A 21,758-nucleotide genomic window follows, 5' to 3' on the forward strand; every position below is an offset into this window, starting at 1 on the left:
GTCACTGGCAGCGTAAGGCAGTGATGTCATGCACTGCCCATCCCTTGCATAATGAAGTATGCTGCCAGCTTGTGCCTCAGTTATGGAAAGGGACAGCACCAGTGATGGGCGAACCCATGGATGTTTGGGTCTGGTGGGTTCAGTTGAACATTTGAAAAAAAGTTCGATTTGGGTACCTGAACGGTATCCAAACTCAATCCCAAACCCAGACCACTTTCAAATGAATGTAAGGCCCGAACATCTGGAGTTTGCTACTCTGCCATCTGTGTGACAGCGCGAGAAACACCGGCTCTGACCTTTTAAGTTACCGCTGGTCAGAGCGCGGCTGTTTCCACTCTGTCATACAGATGACAACATGGGAACCAGCAGCTGTGACCGGAGCTAGAAAGGTTACCACCAGTCACAGGTCTCGTATGATGGGAATACTAATCTCATCAATGTACACTCGCCGGCAGCCACCCCAGTAAAGGAGCATTTATCATTGCGCCAATTCTGGCGCTTTGCCCAGCTCTTCCGGTGTACCCTTGTGCGGTGGCAAGTGGGGTAATATTTTGGGGGCTGATGTCAGCTTTCTGATGTCAGCTGACATCAAGCCCACAGGTTAGTAATGGAGAGGCATCTCTAAGACACCCTCATTACTAATCCTATAGTTATATTGTAATAAAGAAGACACAGCCGGAATAAAGTCCTTTATTTGAAATAAAAAAACACCCTCTTTACCCATTTAATTCCAAAAATGAAAAACAAAAAAACACCATATTCCTTACTTGTCCGCCGATAATCCATATGTCCCACAATGTGCACATTTGAATTTCATGCCTGAGCGGTGGCATGATGCGACCCCTCAGCCGTGAATCCAGAAGAACACTGAGCTCAGCCTGAAAACTCAACTACAGCATCGAGCAGCGACATCAATAAGGTGAGCGGAGTTCATAGTCTGTGAAATCTGGTGCACTCAATGACGTCAGCGTGAGAACTTTCTCATGAGTGCTGATGTCAGTGAAGTCAATGAACAGCGTGGGAAACATCGGATGCTCAGACAGACAAACCCAAACAGTAACACAGACTTCAGGGAGAAGTCCGTGTTCGGGGTCTGGGCACATACACTAGGCGTTCGGTACGGACATAGAACTTAACCTTTCTGGTTTGCCCATCACTAGTCACCATGGATTGTGGAATCAAGGGAAAGTGAAGAGCCGCAGAACAGGGACATCATTACTGGTAGAAGCCCAGAAGGGGGACATTATACCAGGATGAGGGACATACAGTATATTACTAGGAGGGGCCAAGCATGGGGTACGTTATACCAGAATGGTGGACATATTACTGGAAGAGCCCCAGGAAGGAGAATATATTACTGGAAGGGGCCCAGGATTGAGGACATATATTACTGGAAAAAGCCCAGGATGAGGCACGTTATACCAAGATGGGGGACATATACTACTAGAAAGGGCTCAGGGTGGGAAGCATTATACCAGGGTGGGGGACATATATTACGGGAAGGGATCCAGGATTGGTGACATTACACCAAGAAGGGGCCAGGATGGAGACATTATAACAAGAAAAGATCCAGGATGGAAACATTATAACAGGAAAGGGCCCAGAATGGAGACATTATACCAATTTTGGGGACAATATTACAGGAAAAGGCCCAGGTTCTAGGACATTATACCCGGAAGGGACCAAGGACGGGAGACATTATTACAGGTAGGGGCCAGGATGGGGGACAATATTACCGGTTGGGGGACATTGTTACATGAGAGGGCGAACATGTTTGTCTTGAACGCTACAATGGCCCATACATCTGACGAACATGCAGGTGGGGGCCCAAGTCCAAATTTTGCACCAAGGCGCATCAGACTCTAGTTACGCGACTGCCAATCCCTATATAAAAAGTAGCAGACTGTAGAAAAGAATCAAATGCCTGAAAGTTCCATGTGAATGTTTCCTCTTTGAATGGAATATTCCTTCTTTTACCTTAGATGAATAATCTTTGTTATTTGCAAAAAAAAAAAAAGTTTTAGTTTGTCTAACTTTTTTTTTTTATTCTGCACTTTGAAAATAGGATGCTCTTAAAAGCAGCCATCCCTGTCTTCTGAGTTTATGGGTCATTTCACACCTCAAGTGTGTGAAAGCCGAACCTTTTCATCATTTCCCCATAATTCCCTTTTCTCTCTCTCCAGCTGCATTTGCTTCTTGCCAGATCTTGAAATTCTCCCAATTGCAAACAGCCGTTACCGTGTCAGCAAAACAGTCAAGAGCAAATGAAAACGAGAAAGAAAAAAAAGGAATATAAATAAAAAAAGCCGCCTCTTCAATATTTAACTAGCCCCTTTCACCGAGAGCAGGAATGCTCTAATGTATTTCAGAAGGGGACACATTGATGCATGAGCCCGGCTGCTGCCTCTGAGCCCCCTGGGGTGCCGAAGCCAACCTCACCTTAACTGTCCAGGTATGTGCTGCATATTGTGAAGTATTGTAATACGCGGAGCAATAGATGAAAAGGCTTCCAGGACGTAAAGAAAAATCCAGATATATGAAGAAATAAATATTCTGCTGTAAATACCTGGAAGACGGCGGAAAAAGCAGCCATAATGGAGAGATATAGCACAGTATAGGTAATGCTACATCTTCTGAGATGAGGGAAAGAAGCTTATCATATGTGATATTTTATAGCTACAGGATTGTACGTAGAAGTCATAGGGCCATTAATTGTGGACCCTCCTCCTTTGCTCCCCACACAGTATGATGCCCCCACAGTGCTCACCCACAGCCACTAAAAAGTATCATGACTTCATAATCCCCCACAGCATAATGTAACCCACAATCTCCCCTCTCATTATCATGACCCCCACAGCTCCCCATACAGTATGGTGCCCTCACATTAGGGAGCAATATGATAGTCACAAAACTCTGTAAGATGACACCACAGCCTCCACACAGTATTATGCCCCCACTGCCTTCTATAAACAGTATGAAGACCCCACAGCCCTCTTCCATACACAGTATTATGATCTCATAGCCCCCACAGTATGATGGACCCCTCACAATATCCTGGTCCCTACAGTATGATGCCCCCCTGCAGACCACACATACAGTATGATGGTCCCCACCACAGTATAATGGCCCCCTCACAATATCCTGGTCCCTACAGTATGATGCCCCCCTGCAGACCACACGTACAGTATGATGGTCCCCACCACAGTATTATGCCCCCTCACAATATCATGGTCCCTACGGTGTGATGCCCCCCTGCAGACCACACATACAGTATGATGGTCCACACCACAGTATAATGGCCCCCTCACAATATCATGGTCCCTACGGTGTGATGCCCCCCTGCAGACCACACATACAGTATGATGGTCCCCACCACAGTATAATGGCCCCCTCACAATATCATGGTCCCTACAGTATGATGCCCCCCTGCAGACCACACGTACAGTATGATGGTCCCCACCACAGTATTATGCCCCCTCACAATATCATGGTCCCTACGGTGTGATGCCCCCCTGCAGACCACACCTACAGTATGATGGTCCACACCACAGTATAATGGCCCCCTCACAATATCATGGTCCCTACGGTGTGATGCCCCCCTGCAGACCACACATACAGTATGATGGTCCCCACCACAGTATAATGGCCCCCTCACAATATCATGGTCCCTACAGTATGATGCCCCCCTGCAGACCACACGTACAGTATGATGGTCCCCACCACAGTATTATGCCCCCTCACAATATCATGGTCCCTACGGTGTGATGCCCCCCTGCAGACCACACATACAGTATGATGGTCCCCACCACAGTATAATGCCCCCCTCACAATATCCTGGTCCCTACTGTATGATGCCCCCCTGCAGACCACACCTACAGTATGATGGTCCCCACCACAGTATAATGGCCCCCTCACAATATCATGGTCCCTACAGTATGATGCCCCCCTGCAGACCACACCTACAGTATGATGGCCCCCACCACAGTATAATGGCCCCCTCACAATATCATGGTCCCTACAGTATGATGCCCCCCTGCAGACCACACCTACAGTATGATGGCCCCCACCACAGTATAATGGCCCCCTCACAATATCATGGTCCCTACAGTATGATGCCCCCCTGCAGACCACACATACAGTATGATGGTCCCCACCACAGTATAATGGCCCCTCACAATATCATGGTCCCTACAATATGATGCCCCCCTACAGACCACACATACAGTATGATGGCCCCCACCACAGTATAATGGCCCCCTCACAATATCATGGTCCCTACAGTATGATGCCCCCCTGCAGACCACACATACAGTATGATGGTCCCCACCACAGTATAATGGCCCCTCACAATATAATGGTCCCTACAGTATGATGCCCCCCTGCAGACCACACATACAGTATGATGGTCCCCACCACAGCATTATGCCCCCCTCACAATATCATGGTCCCTACAATATGATGCCCCCCTACAGACCACACATACAGTATGATGGCCCCCACCACAGTATAATGGCCCCCTCACAATATCACGGTCCCTACAGTATGATGCCCCCCTACAGACCACACATACAGTATGATGGCCCCCACTACAGTATGATGGCCCCAAAATCCCACCATACATTATGATTCCCCCCTCCATCTCCCACATACAGTATGATGTCCTCAAATTTCCCAGCACACAGTATGACGCCCCTATAGTTCTTAATACAGTATGATGGTCCACCCAGACCCCTCATAGTATGATGGTCCCCACAGCCCCTTGATACAGTATAATGTCCCTCCAATCCCTCCTCACTTTATCATGACACCCACAGCGCTCCAAACAGTATTATGCCCCACTGTCCCACCACAGAATCCCCCACTATATGATGGCCCCAATGCCCACCACACAGTATGATGTATCCACAGCCCCCCAGAGTATAGTGGCCTCAAATCCTCCACATAGTGTGATGACCCAAAGTCCGCCACAAAGAATGATGACTCCAAAGCCCTCATCCCATACACACAGTATTATAATATCTCAGCCCCCACAATATGTTGGGCCACAAAATCCCTCCTCATAATATCATGGCCCCAACAGTCCCCATCATAGTATATTGTCCCCAGAGCCATCCATACAGTATGATGCCCCCACAGTCTTTAACATAGTATGATGGTCCGCAAAGCCGCACTAATAATATGATGGTCTCCACAAACTGCTGATTTATGATGGCCCTACATTCCTAACCATGTAATATGATGACCGCACAGTCCCCACCACACAGTATGATTTCCCCTCTAAAGGTACTGACTAGTGTTGAGCGATACTTTCCGATATCGGAAAGTATCGGAATCGGAAAGTATCGGCCGATACCGTCACAGTATCGGAATCCAATCCGATACCGATACCCGATCCCAATGCAAGTCAATGGGACGAAAATATCGGAATTAAAATAAACCCTTTATACACTTGTAGGTTCATTCTACATGAAGGAAAACAACTAAGAATAATGTAGGATGTATTGGGGGACGTGGCGGAGACATTAAAGGCACAGAGGTTTAGCCCAATCTAATAGAATAGCAGGATTTTTTTTTTTTTTTTATGACGTTCGGCGTTAGAAAGAATTTGACTATGTTATTTTTTTTTTTTATGTCAGATATTGATGTTTCACTACTTCCACGCCCTTCACCTTCTTTTTTACTTCTCCCACGCTTTCTTCTTCATTATCCTCATCATCAGCTTCTTTGACATCAACTTCTTCACCTTCTTCATCTTCTTCTTCATCTTCTACCTATTATTTTTTGGGTTACATTGTTCATATTCTTTTTATTTTACTATTATCTTCATCATATTCTACTTCTTCATCATATTCTTATTTGTGACAGGCATTCCCGTAGTTGTTATCTATAAAAGTTTGAAGATTACACCTTCCGTTCTGCCTGTCACAAAACAGTTACATTTGTCCGCGTTCAGTTTGGCCTGCAGCATCAGGCTTTATCCAGGGGCACCACGAGGAGGAACGGACTCACCCCCATACACTGCTTAGTCTTCTTCTGCTTATAATTTACATAATATTTTTTGCTCTGATATTTTGTGTTATGCTTAATGTCCTTCTGCTCTTTGTTCTGCAGCCTCTTGTTCTTCTGCTTCTCGGTCTTCCAGGTCGTCGTCGTCTCCAGGGTCGTCGTCTCCGGGGTCGTCGTCATCGGGGTCGTCTCCGGGGTCGTCGTCATCGGGGTGGTCTTCAGGGTCATCGTCTCCAGGGTCGTCGTCATCACGGTGGTTGTCGTCTCTGGTGTCGTCGTCATCTTAGGGGTGGTCTTCCGGGTCATCGTGTTTAGTCTCTTGAACTTGGAAATGCAGCAGAAGGTACAAGAAGGCTGAGAGAATGCCGAGAACCAGCTGATGGAACTGGAGCTCAGATGGCTACCCGAAGGTCCAAGAGCCAATGGAACGACCGAGGACCAGCTGACGTTACTGGAACCCGGTTACTAAGCAGGAGGTACCCGTGCTGAAAGCACTACCAAGGACCACCTGACGTTGGTGGAACTCAGATACCCAGAGGGAGGCACCTAAGCCAAAGGCTCTGCCCGGAACCAGCTGACGGTACTGGAACCAGGATGGGGAGCAGAAGGTACAAGAGCAAAAGACACTGCCGAGAACCAGCTGACGGTGCTGGAACCCGGATGGGTAGCCGAAGGTCCAAGAGCCAATGGAACTACCGAGGACCAGCTGACGTTACTGGAACCCGGTTACTAAGCAGGAGGTACCCGTGCCTGAAAGCACTACCAAGGACCACCTGACGTTGGTGGAACTCGGATACCAAAGGGAGGCACCTAAGCCAAAGGCTCTGCCCGGAACCAGCTGACGGTACTGGAACCAGGATGGGGAGCAGAAGGTACAAGAGCAAGTGTCTGCGTGGCTTTTGCAGGACACGATGCCGGCTGCACAGCAGGGGAACAGCTGGCGGTGCTGAACCCCACTGACACATTGGCTGGTGTTTTTCTCTGTGCAGCTAGCACATCTGGGCCCCAACTGGCGGTGTGTTAGAGCCCAGGGACAGCAGGAGAAGGAGGAGGAGCAGGAGCAGGGGGAGGGGAGTGTAGGCCGAAGCCTGCACTGGCGGCAGCTTTGGGTGTGTTGTGTCTGCGTGGCGGTCGCAGGACACGTTGCCGGCTACACAGCAGGGGAACAGCTGGCGGTGCTGGACCCCACTGACACATTGGCGAGGTGTTTGGCTCTGTGCAGCCAGCACTTCCGGACAGCAACGAGCGGTGTTGTAGCCCGGGCTCTGCAGGGGGAGCAGAGTGTAGGCCGAAGCCTACTTGAACCAATTTCAAAGGTAACCTTTAACCCCCCCTCAGGGGTTAGAAAGTAGAAGAGCCACAGCTTATGCAGCAGTAGTGCTGCGCAAGTCAAAGGTTGCTCTTGTAATTTTTCTCCTTGCACACGCTGAATGGAACACGTATAACATTTAGCCCTTTATACAGTCAAACTGTGTAATGGAGGCGAGAGTTCCCTTTGTAATGAGACGCAGCACAGATGTCAAGAATCCCACCTTGGTGCTGGGTGCAGCCTCCTGAGCGTTGTTATTTGCTGTACAGGAGTCTGCGCTGTCGTGTTATCCCCTGGCCTAGCGCCGTTAGCGCTGCCCATCTTCTGACATCATTTAATGTCGGCCGTTGCGGTTCGCGATGACCATGAATCCCAGCCCCGCAGTGTCTTAACATTGTTAAAACACTGCGGGGCTGGGATTCAGGGCCTGGCGCAGCACATATGTTCGCCTCTCACACGCGGGTCCTTACACCCGCTTCAGACTGTGCGGCGTCATCTGATCCCTTATCGCATGCCACGGCCATGAAGCCGCACAGTCCGAAGAAGGCGGAAGGAGAGGAGGGACAGGCGAACTGATGCACTGATCCTGCCCATCAATCACACCCTCGCAGTCCCAATAAATAAGACACCGAGGGGCGTTGTGTGGGTCAGGGCGGCCGCAGAGGCGCAGCCAGCCAAACAATGATGCCAGAAGACGGGCAGCGCTACCAAGGGGGTTGCAGCGTGTCATTACAAAGGAAAGTCACACCCCCGGGACGGTTAAATGGTCACACAGAGGACACATTTCAGACGTGTTTTCAGTTCCACATGTGCGAGGAGAATACGTTTATGAGCCACCTTGCACACATGCAGCATTACCGCTGTACAAGGTGGCTGGATAACGTAAAAACGCCTGGGGGAGGGGGGACAGGTTCCCTTCAATTTCAGTTCTTGTGTCTGCGTGGCTTTTGCAGGACACGTTGCCGGCTGCACAGCAGGGGAACAGCTGGCGGTGCTGGACCCCACTGACACATTGGCTGGTGTTTTTCTCTGTGCAGCTAGCACATCTGGGCAAAAACTGGCGGTGTGTTAGAGCCCAGGGACAGCAGGAGGAGGAGCAGGAGGAGGAGGAGCAGGGGGAGGGGAGTGTAGGCCGAAGCCTGCACAGGCGGCAGCTTTGGGTGTGTTGTGTCTGCGTGGCTTTTGCAGGACACGTTGCCGGCTACACAGCAGGGGAACAGCTGGCGGTGCTGGACCCCACTGACACATTGGCGAGGTGTTTGGCTCTGTGCAGCCAGCACTTCCGGACAGCAACTAGCGTTGTTGGAGCCCGGGCTCTGCAGGTGGAGCAGAGTGTAGGCCGAAGCCTAATTGAACCGATTTCAAAAGTCACCTTTAACCCCCCCTCAGGGGTTAGAAAGTAGAAGAGCCACAGCTTATGCAGCAGTAGTGCTGCGCAAGTCAAAGGTTGCTCTTGTAATTTTTCTCCTTGCACACGCTGAATGGAACACGTATAACATTTAGCCCTTTATACAGTCAAACTGTGTAATGGAGGCGAGAGTTCCCTTTGTAATGAGACGCAGCACAGATGTCAAGAATCCCACCTTGGTGCTGGGTGCAGCCTCCTGAGCGTTGTTATTTGCTGTACAGGAGTCTGCGCTGTCGTGTTATCCCCTGGCCTAGCGCCGTTAGCGCTGCCCATCTTCTGACATCATTTAATGTCGGCCGTTGCGGTTCGCGATGACCATGAATCCCAGCCCCGCAGTGTCTTAACATTGTTAAAACACTGCGGGGCTGGGATTCAGGGCCTGGCGCAGCACATATGTTCGCCTCTCACACGCGGGTCCTTACACCCGCTTCAGACTGTGCGGCGTCATCTGATCCCTTATCGCATGCCACGGCCATGAAGCCGCACAGTCCGAAGAAGGCGGAAGGAGAGGAGGGACAGGCGAACTGATGCACTGATCCTGCCCATCAATCACACCCTCGCAGTCCCAATAAATAAGACACCGAGGGGCGTTGTGTGGGTCAGGGCGGCCGCAGAGGCGCAGCCAGCCAAACAATGATGCCAGAAGACGGGCAGCGCTACCAAGGGGGTTGCAGCGTGTCATTACAAAGGAAAGTCACACCCCCGGGACGGTTAAATGGTCACACAGAGGACACATTTCAGACGTGTTTTCAGTTCCACATGTGCGAGGAGAATACGTTTATGAGCCACCTTGCACACATGCAGCATTACCGCTGTACAAGGTGGCTGGATAACGTAAAAACGCCTGGGGGAGGGGGGACAGGTTCCCTTCAATTTCAGTTCTTGTGTCTGCGTGGCTTTTGCAGGACACGTTGCCGGCTGCACAGCAGGGGAACAGCTGGCGGTGCTGGACCCCACTGACACATTGGCTGGTGTTTTTCTCTGTGCAGCTAGCACATCTGGGCAAAAACTGGCGGTGTGTTAGAGCCCAGGGACAGCAGGAGGAGGAGCAGGAGGAGGAGGAGCAGGGGGAGGGGAGTGTAGGCCGAAGCCTGCACAGGCGGCAGCTTTGGGTGTGTTGTGTCTGCGTGGCTTTTGCAGGACACGTTGCCGGCTACACAGCAGGGGAACAGCTGGCGGTGCTGGACCCCACTGACACATTGGCGAGGTGTTTGGCTCTGTGCAGCCAGCACTTCCGGACAGCAACTAGCGTTGTTGGAGCCCGGGCTCTGCAGGTGGAGCAGAGTGTAGGCCGAAGCCTAATTGAACCGATTTCAAAAGTCACCTTTAACCCCCCCTCAGGGGTTAGAAAGTAGAAGAGCCACAGCTTATGCAGCAGTAGTGCTGCGCAAGTCAAAGGTTGCTCTTGTAATTTTTCTCCTTGCACACGCTGAATGGAACACGTATAACATTTAGCCCTTTATACAGTCAAACTGTGTAATGGAGGCGAGAGTTCCCTTTGTAATGAGACGCAGCACAGATGTCAAGAATCCCACCTTGGTGCTGGGTGCAGCCTCCTGAGCGTTGTTATTTGCTGTACAGGAGTCTGCGCTGTCGTGTTATCCCCTGGCCTAGCGCCGTTAGCGCTGCCCATCTTCTGGCATCATGTAATGTCGGCCGGTGCGGTTCGCGATGCCCATGAATCCCAGCCCCGCAGTGTCTTAACATTGTTAAAACACTGCGGGGCTGGGATTCAGGGCCTGGCGCAGCACATATGTTCGCCTCTCACACTCGGGTCCTTACACCCGCTTCAGACTGTGCGGCGTCATCTGATCCCTTATCGCATGCCACGGCCATGAAGCCGCACAGTCCGAAGAAGGCGGAAGGAGAGGAGGGACAGGCGAACTGATGCACTGATCCTGCCCATCAATCACACCCTCGCAGTCCCAATAAATAAGACACCGAGGGGCGTTGTGTGGGTCAGGGCGGCCGCAGAGGCGCAGCCAGCCAAACAATGATGCCAGAAGACGGGCAGCGCTACCAAGGAGCTTGTTGCGTGTGTCAATACAAAGTCAAATCACACCTGAGGGACGTTTTAATGGTCACAGAGGACACATTTTAGACGTGTTCACTTCAACATGGGCAAGGAGAATAAGTTTCTGAGCCACCTTGAACACATGCAGCATTACTGCTGTTCAAGGTAGCTGTAAAACATAGAAACACCTGGGGGAGGGGGGACAGGTTCCCTTCAATTTCAGTTCTTGTGTCTGCGTGGCGGTCGCAGGACACGTTGCCGGCTACACAGCAGGGGAACAGCTGGCGGTGCTGAACCCCACTGACACATTGGCTGGTGTTTTTCTCTGTGCAGCTAGCACATCTGGGCAAAAACTGGCGGTGTTAGAGCCCAGGGTCAGCAGGAGGAGCAGGGGGAGCGGAGTGTAGGCCGAAGCCTGCACTCGAGCAAGTTGAAAGGAAACCTTTAACACCCCCCCCCCCAGGCGTTTGTAGCTGAAAGAGCCATTGTGTACAGCACTAATGCTGGAAAAGGTAAACTTAGCTCTTTTAATTATGGTCCTTGTACATGCGGAACCAAACATTTATGAAATGTGTCTCCTCACAGCGTTAAACCGTCCGGTAGGTGGAACTTTCCTTTGTCGTGTGACGCAGCACAGCCATCATTTTTACCCCCTTGGCGCCGTGCGCCCACTCCTCAGCGTTGTTTGAATCTGTCCCGGAGCCTGCGCTGTTAGGTTAGCCCTTGGCCATGCACACATGTTGCGCTGCCCGTCTTCTGACCTCATTTGGTGTCAGGCTGGCTGCGCCTGTGCGGGTGCGCTGGCCGAGATCCCGCCTCGCAGTGTCGTCTAATGTAATCCCACCGCGGGCCTGTGATCCGTGCCCGTGCGCAGTGCATATCCTGTCCTCTCACTCCCCTCCCTACGGCTTTTTCAGACTGTGCGTTGTCACGGCCGTGGCATGCTATTAGGGACCAGCTGACATCGCACAGTCTGAAGAAGCCGTAGGGAGGGGAGTGAGAGGAGAGGATATGCACTGCGCACGGGCACGGATCACAGGCCCGCGGTGGGATTACATTAGACGACACTGCGAGGCGGGATCTCGACCAGCGCACCCGCACAGGCGCAGCCAGCCTGACACCAAATGAGGTCAGAAGACGGGCAGCGCAACATGTGTGCATGGCCAAGGGCTAACCTAACAGCGCAGGCTCCGGGACAGATTCAAACAACGCTGAGGAGTGGGCGCACGGCGCCAAGGGGGTAAAAATGATGGCTGTGCTGCGTCACACGACAAAGGAAAGTTCCACCTACCGGACGGTTTAACGCTGTGTGGGGACACATTTCATAAGTGTTAGGTTCAGCATGTGCAAGGAGCATCACGAAAAGAGGCACTTTTTCCCTTTGCATTATTACTGCTGCACAAGGTGGCTCCTTCAGTAACAAACGCCTGGGGGGGGGGGGGGTCAGGTTCCCTTACATTTAACTTGTTGTGTCTGCGTGGCGGTCGCAGTACACGTTGCCGTATACACAGCAGGGGAACAGCTGGCGGTGCTGAACCCCACTAACACATTGGCGAGGTGTTTGGCTCTGTGCGTACAGCACTTCTGGACGGCAACTAGCGGTGTTGGAGCCCAGGGACAGGTGGAGGAGGAGGAGGTTGGAGGAGGTTGGAGGAGGTAGGAGGGATTGCCACACACACAGCAGGGGAACAGCTGACGTTACTGAACCCCAATAACAGAGGAGGGACTGTTGACTGTGCGTACAGCACTTCTGGACGGCAACTGGCGGTGTTGGAGCCCAGGGACAGGTGGAGGAGGAGGAGGTAGGAGGAGGTAGGAGGGATTGCCACACACACAGCAGGGGAACAGCTGACGTTACTGAACCCCAATAACAGAGGAGGGACTGTTGACTGTGCGTACAGCACTTCTGGACGGCAACTGGCGGTGTTGGAGCCCAGGGACAGGTGGAGGAGGTAGGAGGAGGTAGGAGGGATTGCCACACACACAGCAGGGGAACAGCTGACGTTACTGAACCCCAATAACAGAGGAGGGACTGTTGACTGTGCGTACAGCACTTCTGGACGGCAACTGGCGGTGTTGGAGCCCAGGGACAGGTGGAGGAGGAGGAGGTAGGAGGAGGTTGGAGGAGGTAGGAGGGATTGCCACACACACAGCAGGGGAACAGCTGACGTTACTGAACCCCAATAACAGAGGAGCGACTGTTGACTGTGCGTACAGCACTTCTGGACGGCAACTAGCGGTGTTGGAGCCCAGGGACAGGTGGAGGAGGAGGAGTTTGGATGAGGTTGGAGGAGGTTGGAGGGATTGCCACACACACAGCAGGGGAACAGCTGACGTTACTGAACCCCAATAACAGAGGAGGGACTGTTGACTGTGCGTACAGCACTTCTGGACGGCAACTGGCGGTGTTGGAGCCCAGGGACAGGTGGAGGAGGTAGGAGGAGGTAGGAGGGATTGCCACACACACAGCAGGGGAACAGCTGACGTTACTGAACCCCAATAACAGAGGAGGGACTGTTGACTGTGCGTACAGCACTTCTGGACGGCAACTGGCGGTGTTGGAGCCCAGGGACAGGTGGAGGAGGAGGAGGTAGGAGGAGGTTGGAGGAGGTAGGAGGGATTGCCACACACACAGCAGGGGAACAGCTGACGTTACTGAACCCCAATAACAGAGGAGCGACTGTTGACTGTGCGTACAGCACTTCTGGACGGCAACTAGCGGTGTTGGAGCCCAGGGACAGGTGGAGGAGGAGGAGGTTGGAGGAGGTTGGAGGAGGTAGGAGGGATTGCCACACACACAGCAGGGGAACAGCTGACGTTACTGAACCCCAATAACAGAGGAGGGACTGTTGACTGTGCGTACAGCACTTCTGGACGGCAACTGGCGGTGTTGGAGCCCAGGGACAGGTGGAGGAGGAAGGAGGAGGTAGGAGGGATTGCCACACACACAGCAGGGGAACAGCTGACGTTACTGAACCCCAATAACAGAGGAGGGACTGTTGACTGTGCGTACAGCACTTCTGGACGGCAACTGGCGGTGTTGGAGCCCAGGGACAGGTGGAGGAGGAGGAGGTAGGAGGAGGTAGGAGGGATTGCCACACACACAGCAGGGGAACAGCTGACGTTACTGAACCCCAATAACAGAGGAGGGACTGTTGACTGTGCGTACAGCACTTCTGGACGGCAACTGGCGGTGTTGGAGCCCAGGGACAGGTGGAGGAGGTAGGAGGAGGTAGGAGGGATTGCCACACACACAGCAGGGGAACAGCTGACGTTACTGAACCCCAATAACAGAGGAGGGACTGTTGACTGTGCGTACAGCACTTCTGGACGGCAACTGGCGGTGTTGGAGCCCAGGGACAGGTGGAGGAGGAGGAGGTAGGAGGAGGTAGGAGGGATTGCCACACACACAGCAGGGGAACAGCTGACGTTACTGAACCCCAATAACAGAGGAGGGACTGTTGACTGTGCGTACAGCACTTCTGGACGGCAACTGGCGGTGTTGGAGCCCAGGGACAGGTGGAGGAGGAGGAGGTAGGAGGAGGTTGGAGGAGGTAGGAGGGATTGCCACACACACAGCAGGGGAACAGCTGACGTTACTGAACCCCAATAACAGAGGAGCGACTGTTGACTGTGCGTACAGCACTTCTGGACGGCAACTAGCGGTGTTGGAGCCCAGGGACAGGTGGAGGAGGAGGAGGTTGGAGGAGGTTGGAGGAGGTAGGAGGGATTGCCACACACACAGCAGGGGAACAGCTGACGTTACTGAACCCCAATAACAGAGGAGGGACTGTTGACTGTGCGTACAGCACTTCTGGACGGCAACTGGCGGTGTTGGAGCCCAGGGACAGGTGGAGGAGGAAGGAGGAGGTAGGAGGGATTGCCACACACACAGCAGGGGAACAGCTGACGTTACTGAACCCCAATAACAGAGGAGGGACTGTTGACTGTGCGTACAGCACTTCTGGACGGCAACTGGCGGTGTTGGAGCCCAGGGACAGGTGGAGGAGGAGGTAGGAGGAGGTTGGAGGAGGTAGGAGGGATTGCCACACACACAGCAGGGGAACAGCTGACGTTACTGAACCCCAATAACAGAGGAGGGACTGTTGACTGTGCGTACAGCACTTCTGGACGGCAACTGGCGGTGTTGGAGCCCAGGGACAGGTGGAGGAGGAGGAGGTAGGAGGAGGTTGGAGGAGGTAGGAGGGATTGCCACACACACAGCAGGGGAACAGCTGACGTTACTGAACCCCAATAACAGAGGAGCGACTGTTGACTGTGCGTACAGCACTTCTGGACGGCAACTAGCGGTGTTGGAGCCCAGGGACAGGTGGAGGAGGAGGAGTTTGGATGAGGTTGGAGGAGGTTGGAGGGATTGCCACACACACAGCAGGGGAACAGCTGACGTTACTGAACCCCAATAACAGAGGAGCGACTGTTGACTGTGCGTACAGCACTACCAGGCAACAACTAGCGGTGTTGGAGCCCAGGGACAGCAGTAGAAGCAGAGGAACACAATGTAGGCCGAAGCCTGATTGGAGAAAGGGAACCTTTAACCCCCCCCCCCAAGGCATTTGTAGCTGAAAGAGCCAGCTTGTGCAGCTCAAAAGATGCAAAAGGAAAAGGTGGCTCTTTTAATTATGCTCCTTGCAAGCACAGAACTAAACACTTATAAAATGTGTCCCCTGAAACCGTGAAACTGTCCCGGAGGTGGGACTTTCCTTCGTAATATGACGCAGCACAGCTGTCATTCCTACCCCCTCGGCGCCGTGCCCCGGCTCCTCATCGTTGTTTGATTCCGTCCCGGAGCCTGCGCTGTTAGGTTATCCCTTGGCCAGGCACACTTAGCGCTGCCCATCTTCTGACATCATTTGGTGTCAGGCTGGCTGCGCTTGTGCGGCCGCGCTGTCCGAGAGCCCGCCTCGCAGTGTGGTCTAATGTAATCCCACCGCGGGCCTGGGATCAGTGGCCATGCGCAGTGCATATCCTCGCCTCTCGCTCCCCTCCCTACGGCTTTTTCAGACTGTGCGCTGCCACGGCCGTGGCATGCTATTACGGATCAGCTGGCACCGCACAGTCTGAAGAAGCCGTAGGGAGTGGAGCGAGAGGCGAGGATATGCACTGCGCATGGCCACTGATCCCAGGCCCGCGGTGGGATTACATTAGACCACACTGCGAGGCGGGCTCTCGGACAGCGCGGCCGCACAGGCGCAGCCAGCCTGACACCAAATGATGTCAGAAGATGGGCAGCGCTAAGTGTGCCTGGCCAAGGGATAACATAACAGCGCAGGCTCCGGGACGGAATCAAACAACGATGAGGAGCCGGGGCACGGCGCCGAGGGGGTAGGAATGACAGCTGTGCTGCGTCATATTACGAAGGAAAGTCCCACCTCCGGGACGGTTTTACGGTATCAGTGGACACATTTTATAAGTGTTAAGTTCTGCGTGTGCAAGGAGCATAATGAAAATAGCTACCTTTTCCTTGTGCAGCATTACTGCTGCACAAGGTGGCTCTTTCAGTAACAAACGCCTTGGGGGGGGGGGGGGACAGGTTCCCTTACATTTCAGTTGTGTCAGCGTGGCGGTCGCAGGACACATTGCCGGCTACACAGCTGGGGATCAGCTGACGTTACTGAAACCCAATAACACTGGGTCGTATGTTTTGACTGTGCAGATGGCACTTCTGAGCCTCAACTGGCGTTGTTGGAGCCCAGGAATGTAAGTTCAGGTGGTTGAAAGATGAACACAACAGGAGACCTGGATAACGTATACAGTGACCTAATTATTTAATCAGGAGGAGGAGTGGCAAATTCCTGCGAGATCCAGGCCTTGTTCATTTTCAGGAAAGTAAGCCGGTCAACGTTATCGGAGGATAGTCGCATGCGACGGTCAGTTAGTACACCACCTGCAGCACTAAAGACACGTTCCGATAATACACTGGCCGCAGGGCAAGACAGCACCTCCAATGCATACTGGCTTAGCTCTGGCCATGTATCCAGCTTTGAGACCCAAAACTTGAAAGGGGAAGAGCCGTCTGGGAGTACAGCAAGAGGGCAAGACATGTAGTCTGTCACCATCTGACGGAACCGTTGCCTCCTGCTGACTGGAGCCGTCTGTGATGGTGTAGACTTTTGTGGGGGGCACACAAAACTGTGCCACAGTTGGGCCATACTGGTCTTGCCTTGGGCAGAGGCACTGCTTCTGCTCCCTCTTTGTGCAGAGCCTCCACCACTGCCTGGACGCACTGAGCTGCTTTGGAATGCACTAGCAGCACTTCTCTCAGTTGGAATGGAGAAGATGATGGAACTGACCAGTGTGTCTTGGTACTCCCGCATTTTTCGCTCCCGGTTCAACGGTGTGATGAGGCTTTCTACGTTGTCCCGGTAGCGAGGATCGAGGAGGGTGAACACCCAGTAATCAGACATGTTGAGAATGTGGTCGATGCGGCGGTCGTTTCTCAGGCACTGCAGCATGTAATCCACCATGTGCTGCAGACTGCCAACTGCCCAAGAAACGCTGTCCCCAGCTGGAGGCGTGATCTCTGCCCGCTCGTCATCACCCCACCCTCGCTGTACACACTGAGTACTGGACAATTGTGTAACTCCCTCCTCTGGACGGATGTCTTCCTCCTCCATTGACTCCTCCTCATCCTCCTCACAAACTGTCCCCTGCCTACGCGTTTGTGAGGAACCACGTGGCGCTGACTGTCCAGAAGATGATGGAAGTGGTGAATCCTCATCCTCCACCTCTTCCACAACATCATCCCTTAGCGCTTGCAGTGATTTTTCAAGCAGGCAGATAAGGGGGACAGTCATGCTGACTAGTGCATCATCTGCACTCGCCATCCGCGTGGAATAATCGAAGGGACGCAAAACCTGGCAGACATCCTTCATAGTGGCCCACTCTGTGGTTGTGAAGTCTGTACGGCGCTGACTGCGACTTTTGTGCGCCTGATACAGCTGGTACTCCATTACAGCTTGCTGCTGCTCACACAACCGCTCCAACATATGTAACGTGGAATTCCACCTGGTAGGTAGGTCACATATGATGCGATGTTCCGGCAGGCGGTGTCGGCGCTGCAGAGCCGCAATGCGCGCTTTTGCCGTGCTGGAACGCCGCAAGTGAGCACACTCTAGGCGGACCTTGTGCAGCAGTGCATCAAGATCCGGATAGTCCCTCAAAAAACTCTGCACGACCAAATTGAGCACATGTGCCAGACATGGGATGTGAGTGAGGTTGCCGAGGCCCAGGGCTGCCACCAGATTTCGGCCATTATCACACACTACCATGCCTGGCTGGAGATTCGCTGGCTCAAACCACACATCGCTCTCCTGCTTGATGGCATTCCAGAGCTCCTGCGCTGTGTGGCTACGATTCCCCAAAAAAATTAATTTCAAGACGGCCTGTTGACGTTTGGCCACGGCTGTGCTCATGTCGGTCGTAACAGGTACACGTTCATCACGGGTCCATGTGGAGGTGGACTGTGACGGCTCCTGCAGCGATGATTCTGAGGAACTGGTGTAAGAGGAGGAGTCAATGCGTACAGAATGGATTCCTGCAATCCTTGGAGTGGGCAGGACACGTCCTGCGCCACTCGCACGGTCTGTACCCGGCTCAACTACATTAACCCAATGGGCAGTGAGGGAAAGGTATCGCCCCTGTCCATGTTGACTGGTCCACGCATCGGTGGTGAGGTGGACCTTGCTACTGACGGCGTTCAGTAGCGCGTGTTTTATGTGTCCCTCCACATGCTTGTGCAGGGCAGGGACGGCTTGCCTGCTGAAGTAAAAGCGGCTGGGCACACTGTACTGTGGGACTGCCAATGACATCAAGTCACGGAAGCTGTCAGTCTCCACCAGCCTGAATGACAGCATTTCCAGTGACAGAAGTTTGGCAATGCCTGCAGTCAGAGCCTGTGCTCGTGGGTGGTTTGACGAGAAAGGCCGCCTTTTCTCCCATGCCTGTACTACCGATGGCTGTAGACTGGGCTGGGAGTGTGTGGTTGACTGGGAAAGTGGTGCTGCGGGTGGAATTACAGCGGGTCTCTGGACAACAGGGCCAGAGGTTCTTCCACGGCGATCCTGGGAGGAAGCCGAACCAGCTGCGTGTGAGCTAGAGGAAGAGGCAACACGAGCTGAAGAGGTGGTAGCTGCCGCTGTTGGTTGGCCTAGCTCTTCAGTGTGTTTGTCTAACTCCGCCGGGTGCCTGTTGCGCACATGTTTCCACATGTTGGAGGTATTGAGGTTGGCGACTTTTTGACCTCTTTTGATTTTTTGATGACACACCTTGCATCTGACATAGCAAATGTCATCTGCAACTGTGTCAAAAAAGGACCAGGCACTGCAAGTCTTGGGAGCCCCCCTTTTGACTTTTGGAAGAGACATGCTCCTTACGGGTGCCAAAGCGGAGGCTGCAGGATCCGCAGTCTTCCCCCTCCCTCTCCCTCTTTGGACCGTACGGGGAATCTCTTCCTCAGAGCTGCTCCCACCACCTTCCTGTCCCTGACGCCAAGATGGGTCAAGGACCTCGTCATCCACACTACCCTCTGCCCCCAACTGCTCCTCCCGGGTAGTCTCAGCAGCAGAGCACGCACCAGTAAGTGGCACCTGAGTGTCATCATCAGCTGATGCGGCCTGCGATGTGGTGAACGGAGCCACTGGCCCACCCGCCTCTTCAGACTCAGAGAGAAAAAGCTGTTGGGCATCACTGCACCCTGCCTCTTCTTCCATTTCTCCAATGCTGCTTGGCTGGCCCCCTGTTTCCAAGCCAAGAGATTCAGAGAACAGAAGTAGAGACGGCTCCTGTCCTGGGCTCTCTGTCTGCCTGGGCAATTTGGCAGGTGGTGAAGAGACAGATGGCTGCTCTCCAGTGCTCTGTGTCTGAGAGGATGTGGCACTAATGGAAGTTGATGCATTAGCTGCCATCCATCCCACAACGGCTTCAATTTGGTCTTCACGCAGCAGCGGTGTACGGCGCTCGGCGACAAAGCTGCGCATGAACGACTGTTCCCTCGTGAAAGTGGGTGCTGATGAGTCACCGGTGCCCGCAGCGGGCACAGAATCCCCACGTCCCCTCCCTGCTCCGCGCCCACGCCCACGTGCCTTACTCACTGCCTTCTTCATCGTGGTTGACTGATAAAGAAAAGCAGAAAAGTACTAACGGCTTTGTGTGCTTATTCCTGAAAAACTCCTCCTAACAGGTATAAGAAACACTAATTAGCTAAAGTGTGGACTAGACTTTAATATGAGTTAATGTGGCCTACACAAATGTAAAGTGGTGTAACTGGTGTGTTTGGTGAACTTTATTATTTATTTCTTTTTTGGGGGCTGAACTGACAACGGATAGAGCTGCAGTCACACGGAGACCGTGCAGACAGACGTTAACGGCGCTGTAAGGCCCAAAAACCCTCCTCTACTTTATCCTATGTAGTGTTTTTCCACAAATTAGCTGGAGACGGGTGGAAAGACACTAATAGGATTTTTTTAAATTAATTAGCAGCAGACTACAGTACTTGAAAAAAAATTAAAATTGATTTGGCGGTATGACGCAGTTAACAACCCTGAGCTGGAGACAACCAAGCTACGGCTGCTCACAGACTACAGGGCGAGCTGCAGTCACACGGAGACCGTGCAGACAGCCGTAAACGGCGCTGCAAGGCCCAAAAACCCTCCTCTACTTTATCCTATGTAGTGTTTTTCCACAAATTAGCTGGAGACGGGTGGAAAGACACTAATAGGATTTTTTTAAATTAATTAGCAGCAGACTACAGTACTTGAAAAAAAATTAAAATTGATTTGGCGGTATGACGCAGTGAACAACCCTGAGCTGGAGACAACCAGGCTATAGCTGCTCACAGACTACAGGGCGAGCTGCAGTCACACGGAGACCGTGCAGACAGCCGTAAACGGCGCTGCAAGGCCCAAAAACCCTCCTCTACTTTATCCTATGTAGTGTTTTTCCACAAATTAGCTGGAGACGGGTGGAAAGACACTAATAGGATTTTTTTAAATTAATTAACAGCAGACTACAGTACTTGAAAAAAAATTAAAATTGATTTGGCGGTATGACGCAGTGAACAACCCTGAGCTGGAGACAACCAAGCTACGGCTGCTCACAGACTACAGGGCGAGCTGCAGTCACACGGAGACCGTGCAGACAGCCGTAAACGGCGCTGCAAGGCCCAAAAACCCTCCTCTACTTTATCCTATGTAGTGTTTTTCCACAAATTAGATGGAGACGGGTGGAAAGACACTAATAGGAATTATTTGAAAAAATGTGCAGCAGCCTGCACTACTTCAAAAAAAAAAAAAAAAAAGGACAGTATGAGGCAATGAACCACCCTCCCTGAACTGAATACAACCAGCTATGGATGGCCTATGTGGCTGCACTCAGACTAGAGAGTGGGCTGCACTCACACACACACACACAGAGAGACCTTGCAGATCGCTGTGAAAACAGCGCTACAAGGCAAAAGCAAGGTGAATAGTAGGTGAACACAGCGGTTGCTAAATTAGCCTTTGGAAAGCACAAAGAAGCAAATCGCTATCTCTAAACTGTCCCTCAGTCAGCAAACAGCGTCCTGTCACTAACTGAATTCACAGCAGAGTGATCGCAAAATGGCGCCAGCGACTTTTAAACTGCATCATGACATCATTTCAGCAGCCAATCACAGCCTTGCCAGTACTTTCATGCCCTCCATGCTAAACAGGATGTGCCCACACTTGGAATCTTTCTCATTGGCTGAATTTCTGAATTTTGAATCATGGAACTTCCGATTCCGGTATCCGATACGCGCCAAGTATCGGAATCCCGGTATCGGAATTCCGATACCGCTAGTATCGGCCGATACCCGATACTTGCGGTATCGGAATGCTCAACACTAGTACTGACTGATAAAATAAAAACTACTCACTTCACCCTGTTTCCGATGTGTTGCTCCATGGTGTGCAGTGCATGGACTGAGCATCCACGCAACAGAGGTGATCTAATGACTAACTGTAATCAGCATCACGAGGATGCAC

This window comes from Ranitomeya variabilis, chromosome 3 (genome assembly GCF_051348905.1).
Source record: "Ranitomeya variabilis isolate aRanVar5 chromosome 3, aRanVar5.hap1, whole genome shotgun sequence".
Taxonomy (NCBI): Eukaryota; Metazoa; Chordata; class Amphibia; order Anura; family Dendrobatidae; genus Ranitomeya; species Ranitomeya variabilis.